The 9139-nt window shown below is 43.0% G+C and overlaps 1 non-coding gene across 1 annotated transcript; it reads right to left on the minus strand.

Annotated features, from left to right (window-relative positions):
* Nucleotides 1-4334: 4334 nt before the first annotated feature.
* LOC120250886 lies at nucleotides 4335-4441 on the minus strand. Its single transcript, XR_005533218.1, has one exon. It is a non-coding gene; the product is annotated as a small nucleolar RNA R71 (small nucleolar RNA).
* Nucleotides 4442-9139: the final 4698 nt, after the last annotated feature.

The following is a 9139-nucleotide window of genomic DNA, read 5'->3' on the forward strand; positions in this document are numbered from 1 at the left end:
CTCCAACCTAGCTTTGTCTAACGCTCGTGGTGTGTCACTCACTCACAAGGTTACCAACAAGAACTCTCAACCCTAGTGTCACTCTAGGGGAAATGTTCATACAATCAAGCATTCAAGGTTGGAACTCACAATAAACATCAATTTATTGAAAGCATAATAAAGAAGTTCAATGAAACGAATACATCCTAGGGTTCACAATCACCCAAGTACCCACTAGGGGTTTAGCTCTCCATGGAGCTAAGTACAATCAAAGAAATCGAATGTAAAAGCAATGAATCCATAAAGAAACCCCCTCGATGGTCGTGTCGATGGTCTTGTGGAGAGTCCTCTACTCGTCGCAAGGGATCCTTTGTCCGGCATAGGATACACCTCGCCGGATCGATACCGACGAAAGCTCTCCCAATAACCTTCTTCCAAACGACGCGCGATATCAGAGCCGTAGAACCTCTCCAAAGCCCTAGCTAATATCACTCAAAACCCTAGCCGAAGCCCTCACTCAAGTTGGGGAAAAGATGGAGAAAAAAATACCAAAATCGGGGCTGAATCGGCTTTAAATACGGCTAGAATCGGGCGACTCCACGTGCGTGGACGGTACATGCGCCCGTGCGGAATTTCCATACGCTCGTGTGGATTCTCTGTTTCTCTGATTTCTCGGCCGGCTATGAACAGTGCTGCTACAGTACATGCTTCAGTGCTCTGCTACAGTCTTTGACCTGAATAACTTTCCAATTCCATATTCTCATCGGGGTAACGTAAACGGGAACACGTTTACGTCGTGAATCACTTGCTTCTTTAATGATATACATGTTGGTGGAGCTCTCATTCTTATGTGCATAAATTAGAATGCTCGAGTGTGACTGCCTTTGTGCCCCTCAAAATGGATGTGCTCACTCGAATGCGAGGAGGTTGGCACACACTCTAGCATCTCACCTTGACCTATGTCTTCGCGTTTGAACCTTAGCAAGATTTCCTCAAAAATAGGTGCATTATGATCCACATTGGCCTATTTCCTTCATACTCGGCCTCACAACCCTACCTGCATAAAATTAACATAAAAACACACATATTAGTGTAAAAACCTGAGAAAAGTAATGCTCAACATAAGGAATGAACACTTCGCATTCATATCGCACAAGCACTTATCAAGAGTCAATATTGGTAATCTTTGTGGATGGGTGACATGCCATGAGGATTAGACAAAGCTAGATTAGAGAGGATTGAGAGGGTGAGTCGAGAGGTAGCGGAGTGTCCCTTTTCTCCTCCGGTGTGATTTATGCTACCTCCATTTCCTAGAGTTCTTTGCGGTTACAATAGAGTGAAGTGCTAAGGGATGAACTCCGCTAGGGCTTAGTTGCGCGAGCAACAGAGTGAAGCGTTGAAGTGACTTTAGTATCTGGGGCTTAATTGTAACTAGGGGTCTTTTGCCTGGACCAAAGGGTTAGACCTACACATAGGGATAGGGTTTATCACTTGGAATCCCTAGAACTCCATGCAACTTTGTGCAGTGTGAGGTGTTAAGACTGAGCGATTTCTCCACCGGGATATAGTGTAGGGTTAGTCACGGTTGAACTTAGGTTTGGGACCGTGTGCTTTAGGATCTCCACGACTCATTGAGTATTAATTAGGAAGTATAATGGTAGGTCTTGCACTTGAATCATAAGTCCTAGGGGAGCATTATCCGAGTACCCCACTTCTATAGATTACCTTATCTCTCACTTACTTGTGTCTATCATTTTTGTTCCTTTTATTTCTGTTTACATCACATCCTATCAACACAATCATTATTCATCTTCACTTTGTTAAGTAGCAAGTAAGGTATTTTTATGCCCTACTCTTTGTGGATACGATACCCTACTCAACTGGGATTTATTATTTCGATAAACCCGTGCACTTGCGGGTCACACGCAAGGGGCGTTGTCTAGTTTTTGGCGCCACTGCCGTGGAGTATTCATTCATTCATTCATTCATTCATTCATTCTATTTCACATCTTCTTATTCTATCATCGTTCTAATTTGTTTTCTTACTTTAGGTGCAGCTCCAGGTTATAACCCAAGTCGATATTGATTAAAGGTGATCCTGAACTTGAACATTGATAAGTGCTTGAGTAGACATATTTTTATATATGTTTTACATGCATTGAGCATCATTTTTACTGTGGTTTATGTCTCATATTGTGTATTTGGTGTTCTTTTATGCATATAGGTTGTGAATGCCTTGAAGAGTAAAAAGGAAGCAAAGATAGGCTATAAAGACACAATGTTGGGAGTTCTTGTTCAATTCAAGGACCAAGACACGAGAGGAGTTCATAAACGTGGAGATGTGTGCAACTTCCAAGAAGATTCAAGTCAATTCACTATTTGGAAGGGCACAAAGGCAGCCACATCTTCATATTCCTTCTCTTTGTGAAGATTGCAAGACCTCTCAAAGATACGTCGATGAAGAAAAGTTTTATAGCCTACCACATGGACGTGTGCCCGGACATGTGGCCTCAAGAGAAGAGTGCTCGGATAGCATTTTGTGAAAAGTACTGTAGCAATTTTATTGCAGCAGTAATGTAGCAAAATTAATGTTCACACTGCCGCGTGGAAATTCCGCACGGCCGCGTGGAAATTCTTGCAACCCACGCGGGCGCGTGGAAAATCCACACGGGCGCGTGAGGGCACGTGACAGACGTGATCTAAGGCCTATAAATAGCCGTTTTGCCATATTCTTTCTCATCTTTTGTGCGGCTCTTGAGGGGTGAGACGGCTAGGGTTTGGAGAGGAGGTCTTTGCGGCTTTGGAGGCGCTTCGTCACCAACTTTGATCGATTCCTCCTCCGTCATAGCATCAAGGAAGCCACCGGTGAACCTAGATTCGGAGTGGGTCCTTCAAGACGTCGAAGCTCTCCATCAAGGCCATCAGTTCATATATAAGGGGGTTTATTTCTATAGTTTTAATGTACTTTCATTCATTGATGGTGTGTTTTGTATGTTTCTCCATGGAGAGCTAAAACCCTAGAGGGTATTTGGGCTTGTAAACCCTAGGATTCTTATCTTTTGTGGATTTGCTTAGTGTTTTTATTTAATCCGAGTTTGATTAAGTTTTAATCTTGTATTCTCATTGCTTGTTTGTTTAATTAATCCTTGTGGTTGATTGGATTTGCATGATTTGTTACTTTGATGTGAGAGAGGTCTCCATTAGAGTTAGAACTTCAAGATTGAAGAGGGTTGAGAGGGTGAGTCATGAGATAGTGGAGTGTCCCCTCTCCCTTCCGATTAAGTGTATTCTATCTCCGTTCCTTAGGCTCTATGCAACCATATTTGGTGTGAGGCGTGAGATTGAGAGATTTCTCCGCTGGGACCTTGTAGGGGCTTAGGATCCTTCGCCAGGAATTAGGGTTGGATCAATCTTTAGCAATCGGATACACCTCTTGGAATCCCTAGAGTGCTTTGCTGTCATATGTGGTGTGAGGTGTTGAGATTGAGCGATTTCTCCACCGGGTCCTCGTAGGGGACTAGTATCGGTGATCGGGAGGCCGGATCCGATTATATTTGGATTTCCACGACTTAACTTACTCATCATAGAAACACTTTGCTTATTCGGTACCTAATACCTGTATCCTAGGGGGAGCGTTGCCCGAATACCCCAATTTTACTGATTGAGATCTCCATCCATTTAACCCTTGCATATTCGTCTCCGGTATTCACTTCTTCGCACATTAGATCACCACACCTTTCCATTTATCATTAGGTTAGAAAGCAGAGAAGAAATTAGTACTAGTAGCCCTGTTCCCTGTGGATTTGACTACCCACTCACCGGGGTAATTATTACTTTGACACCCATGCACTTGCGGTTCATACACGCATATTCGGACGTGTCAAACATTCACTCACAAGAAAGGGTAAAGAACCTGTACAAAAACCATCGAATCTTGCTGGAGTGAAAGTTGAAGGGTCTGACAACATGGCGGAATAGAATGAACAATAGAGAACACTCTCTAATTATGTCAGACCATCAGTATTGGGGACACAATTTAGCATTGTGCGGTCCCCAATCATAGCTCAGAATTTTGAGCTAAAGCTGGCATTCATCCACATGTTACAAAAGTCCACATAGTTCAATGGTTTGGCCGATGAGGATCTAAACAGTCACATAGAGAATTTCTTGGATGTGTGTGATATGCTCAAGATCAATAGTGTTACGGATGATGCCATCAAGTTGAGAGCCTTCCCATTTTCTTGAAGGGGAGAGCGAAGCAGTGGGTACACTCATTACCTAGAGCATCGATCACTACATGGGAGGAGATGCTAGAAGCTTTTCTTGCTCGTTATTTTCCTCCCGGAAAATCTACAAAGCTTAGGAATGAGATCTCATCCTTTGTGCAAATGGAATTGGAGTCTCTATTTGAGACATGGGAAAGGTTCAAGGAACTCCTGCGAAAATGTCCTCAACATGGGTTTCCAGAGTGGATGATCATTCAGACTTTTTATAATGATTTGAACCCAAGTACAAGACAGCTACTTGATGCAGTAGCAGAAGGTACCTTAGGTAGCAAGACCCCTGAAGAAGCCCAGCAATTAATTGAAGAAATTGGGTTGAACAACTACCAATGGAATATTAGGGAGAAGAAGAAAGTGGCCGGCATCCATGAGGTTGATACGGTTACATCGTTGGCGGCCCAAGTGGAGGCATTGAGTAAGAAGTTAGACACTATAACTTCTCTGAGATTGGTGGCTGTAATGAGTTGTGATGGATGTAGAGAGAGATATGCCCTATATGATTGCCCGATAGCCGTTGGTGGTACATCTTCCATTGAGCAAGTTGACTATGTGGGTAATGTAATGAGAAACCAAGGCAATTCTTATAGCAATACCTACAATTTGGGTTGGAGGAATCACCAAAATTTCTCATGGAATAACCAAGGGCAACAAAAGGCCACCGCACCACCTGGTTTTCAACAACAATAAGCCCCAAACGTGGAGAATAGAGTTTCAGGCTTGGAAACCCGGATGACCGATCTTGAGAAAGCCTTAACTAGATTTGTGAAATCATCAGATACACGGTTCCAATCGGTCGAGGCTATACTTCGTAACCACACCGCTTAATTACATAATTTAGAAAATCAAGTGGGGAAAATCATGAAGTCTTTATCGGAGAGACCACAAGGAAGCTTGCCAAGCAATACTCAGACTAATACAAGAGAATATGTGAAGGCGATCACTTTGAGAAGTGGTCATGATGTTGAAGGTAGGCTTCCAAGTGAGAAGACCAATGTTGAAGCACCCGAGGTCATGGAGGTTGAAGAGACAGCCCACAAAGAGAAGGAGGTGGCACCTCCACCTTACAAGCCAAGAATTCGTTATCCTTCAAGATTGAAGAATGACCAAACTGATGAACAATATAAGAAGTTCTTAGGTCTATTTAAGTAATTGCACATCAACATTCCTTTTGTGGAGGCATTGTCTTAAATACCTCGGTAAGCTAAGTTCTTGAAAACTCTATTAACCAACAAGAGAAAGTTGGAAGAGAGTGCATCGGTGATCTTAGATGCCTCATGTTCGGTAGTGTTGCAAAAGAATATGCCGAACAAGAAGAAAGTGCATGGAAGCTTTGTGATTCCATGCAATATTGGCATTTTGGTGAAGAGATGGCATTGTGGATTCTGGGGCTAGTATCAACGTCATGCCATACTCATTCTTTCAGAAGTTAGGCTTGGGAGAGCCTAGGCCCACTCGGATGACATTGCAATTGGCAGACCGAACAGTGAGACATCTGAGGGGCATCATTGAAGACGTGCTTGTTAAGGTCGACAAGAACATATTTTCTGTAGACTTCATAATGTTGGATGTCAACGAAGATGTAGATGTTCCTTTGATACTTGGGAGGTCATTCTTGCGCATTTCCAAGGCATTGATCGACATGGACGACGGGGACTTGACACTGAGGGTTGGAGATGATAAACTCACATACCGACTCGCCGAAGCCATGCGACATTCTCTTGACTTTGATGATACTCTGTATTTTCTTGACACTACTGATGAGATAATTGATGAATATGTGCAGGAAATGTTAAATACGGACCCGTACGAGGGGTTGCTAGACCAAGAGGTGGATAATGAAGACATAATGAAGCTTGGTCTAGAGGAGAAAGTACCATCTACTCCGGGAATCATGAAGAAGGTACTACGGAAGATGAAGCGGGCAAGGAGACGCCACAAGAAATGCCCTAGGCTATTGGGAATGCGCAAGAACATAACAAGGTTGACGAACCCTTGTTAAGTGGTACCAAGCTTGACAACTCTCCCTCTACATTTAAGAGACTTTGTTCATCGTTCTTCCAAGTCATGGGTAAGAGAGAAACTTTCATCTATGAACCCCCGTGAGGTAAGACAAGGCACGTCAAGCTAAGTGACGTTAAACACGCTCTTCTTGGGAGGCAACCCAAGTATTTACTGTTTTCCAAGTTTTTAGTTTAGTGTTTGCATGAATAAGGTTTTGAGTGTTGGTGTCTTAATTTTTAGATGCTTTTACTGTGATTTTCTCATAGATCTTTGGCGCATACATGCGTTTTTAATTTATATGATGAAGTTTCTGGTCGTTTGAGCATGGTGTGCATTTTTCTCTGGTATATTTGCATGATAGAAGGAGGCTCTGAGTGTATTTAGATGTTCAGGAATTTTTCTGCAGAGTCTGCAGGTTTTCTAAGGCATCCAGAGAAAATGCACGGGTGTGTGGAATTTTCAGACGGCCCTGGGTTTCTACTGAGAAGCTCATCCAGAGAATACAAGGGGTGTGGACTTACCCTTGTGAACGATCTAGCGATGGTCGCACGCCCGTGGGTAATTTCCGCACGGACGTGTGTTTTCCTGTAGAGACTTAGAAATTTTCCCAAGAAGACACAGGGGCGTGGACTCGCCCTTGTGGATGACCCAGTGACAAACGCACGGGCATGGGTAATTTCCACACGCCCGTGCGGATCTTTGTAGAAGAGCTCTCATCTATCCCGAGAATACACAGGGGCATGCGTCTACCCCTATGAACTAGCCTTGTGAAGTTCCACGCCAATGTGGAATTTTCCCAAGTGCGTGGCAAACACTTAGAGAATTTTCTCGGTTGGACAGAGGAGCCATAGGGGCGTGGAGATGCCCCTGTGGGTCGGGTGCACGGGCGTGGGGAATTTTTGCACACCCGTGTGGATGCGTTCAGAAGCATAATGTATTTTCCTAAGAGTCCACAGGGGCGTGCGTCTACCCCTGTGGAGCTCTCCAATGGAGTCACACGGGCGTGGGTAATTTCCACACGCCCGTGTGGATACGCATAATTCCAAGAGACGCGGGTTTGTCTTAAAATATCTTTGTGTTTCTTCTTTATTACAGCTTCAATGTCTCAGAGAACACCTTTAATCACTTCCCCGACCTTTTACCATCGATCTTGCAAGGTTTTACACAAGTTTCCCAGCAGATTTTTGAAGTTTTCATCTTTTCCTCATCGGTAAACCTTCTTTCTCTTTCTCTTCTCTATACTTGATGTTAATGGTTAAAAATGGTGAATGTTGTTTTGTTTCTATGATAAAATGATCTATGCATGCTTAGAGTGCGTTTAGAAACAAAATTTTTGGTGTATTTTTAGAATTTGGATGAGCAGCCATGTGGTTTCCACTTCCCCACGGCCGTGTGAATTCCTGCAGTATTATTTTGTGAGCTTCTTTGATCGTCCTTTCTTTAATTTTTGCAGATATGGCACCTCGTTCGAAGAAGCAAGAGGGTAAGCATCCTAGGGAGACTTCACCTGAGTTGGAGCACATTGAGTTCTCGAATCTTGAGCACCAGACTCGATTTGAGCGGTTATCGAGACTCAGGTTTGGACAGTCTCGTTTCGTGGACTTGACTCCGCTGAGAGAGGTTCAACGAGGAGATGAGCTGGCAGACGATATAGATGAGCTATTGGCCGTGGGGAGCTGGAGGAGGTTATTGACAATTCAAGAGCCAGTTTTCTTCCCACTAACACTAGAGATATTGGCATCTTTCAAGTTTGACCACCCGTATGGGAGGTTCGATATCATTGATGTCATATAGTTCAGAGCATTTAGACGCCAGCACTTTGACCCAGCAGCAAGCATTGGTGAACCTAAGCATCTGAGGAGTATGGACACTTGCCGACAATTACCCCAGCACCCTGACCCTGCAACAAGCATACCGAGCCTTATGTAGACAGGGACAGTATGAACCGGGAGTGTCCAAGGCCTCTTGTTTGTCCTGACTGAGTTATAGATACTTACACTCAATTATTAGCAGATCTGTGAATGGCCGAGGCAACAACACAGGTGTTTTGAGCCGACACTGGATGACACTGACACTTGACTCATCTTTCTTTTCATTACTTTTGCATTTCATTTTAAACTTGTACACTCAGAAATGATCTTTCTTCTGATTTTATCTTTTATTTTTGTCTCGAGTTTTATTTCATTGCTTTATCTTTTATATACTCGAGTTGTTTTTTGTTAATTGAGCTTCACTGAACCCCCTTATATATGCGTGCAGATGATCTTGTCGGTATGGGAATTGAGAACTAGTTATGGACACGACCAATGTGGCCCATGTGTGCTTCACAACCCTTTAGAACTTTACTCTCGAGAATTTAGCTCCATCAAATGTAACACTAGGAGTCAGGGGAGTATTGTTTCAATTGACCACTCCCACATATTTGCTTGATTGCTATACTTTATATTGTGCTTGCATGTGTATATTAAGGGCAATGTACATCCTAAGTGTGGGGGTGGGGAGAGTTCACTTTGCACATGTCCTTTACATATGTTTTGATTGATATACATGCTCACGTAGCCAATGGCGGTTCACTTTAGTTGCAATGTTTGTATTCTTGAATTTAGGAGAATTTTTAACATTGAATGTTCTCATGCAATAGTTTTTACTTGAATTTCTAGGAATGTTTGCCCGATTGACACTTGTTGCACCACTCGCTCATGAAACTCTTTTGGAAACTCAAGTTCGATGTTTAAGGGACTAATTAGTTTTTTTCTTGTTCTAATTTGGTGAAAAAAATTGGAAAAAGAAATGAAAGAAGAAAAAATAGATATATTGTTTAGTTGTGCATTTGGGGTAGAAAGAGCTACCATCTATGATGTATGAAGTTACTCTCA

Source organism: Dioscorea cayenensis, chromosome 19 (genome assembly GCF_009730915.1).
Source record: "Dioscorea cayenensis subsp. rotundata cultivar TDr96_F1 chromosome 19, TDr96_F1_v2_PseudoChromosome.rev07_lg8_w22 25.fasta, whole genome shotgun sequence".
Taxonomy (NCBI): Eukaryota; Viridiplantae; Streptophyta; class Magnoliopsida; order Dioscoreales; family Dioscoreaceae; genus Dioscorea; species Dioscorea cayenensis.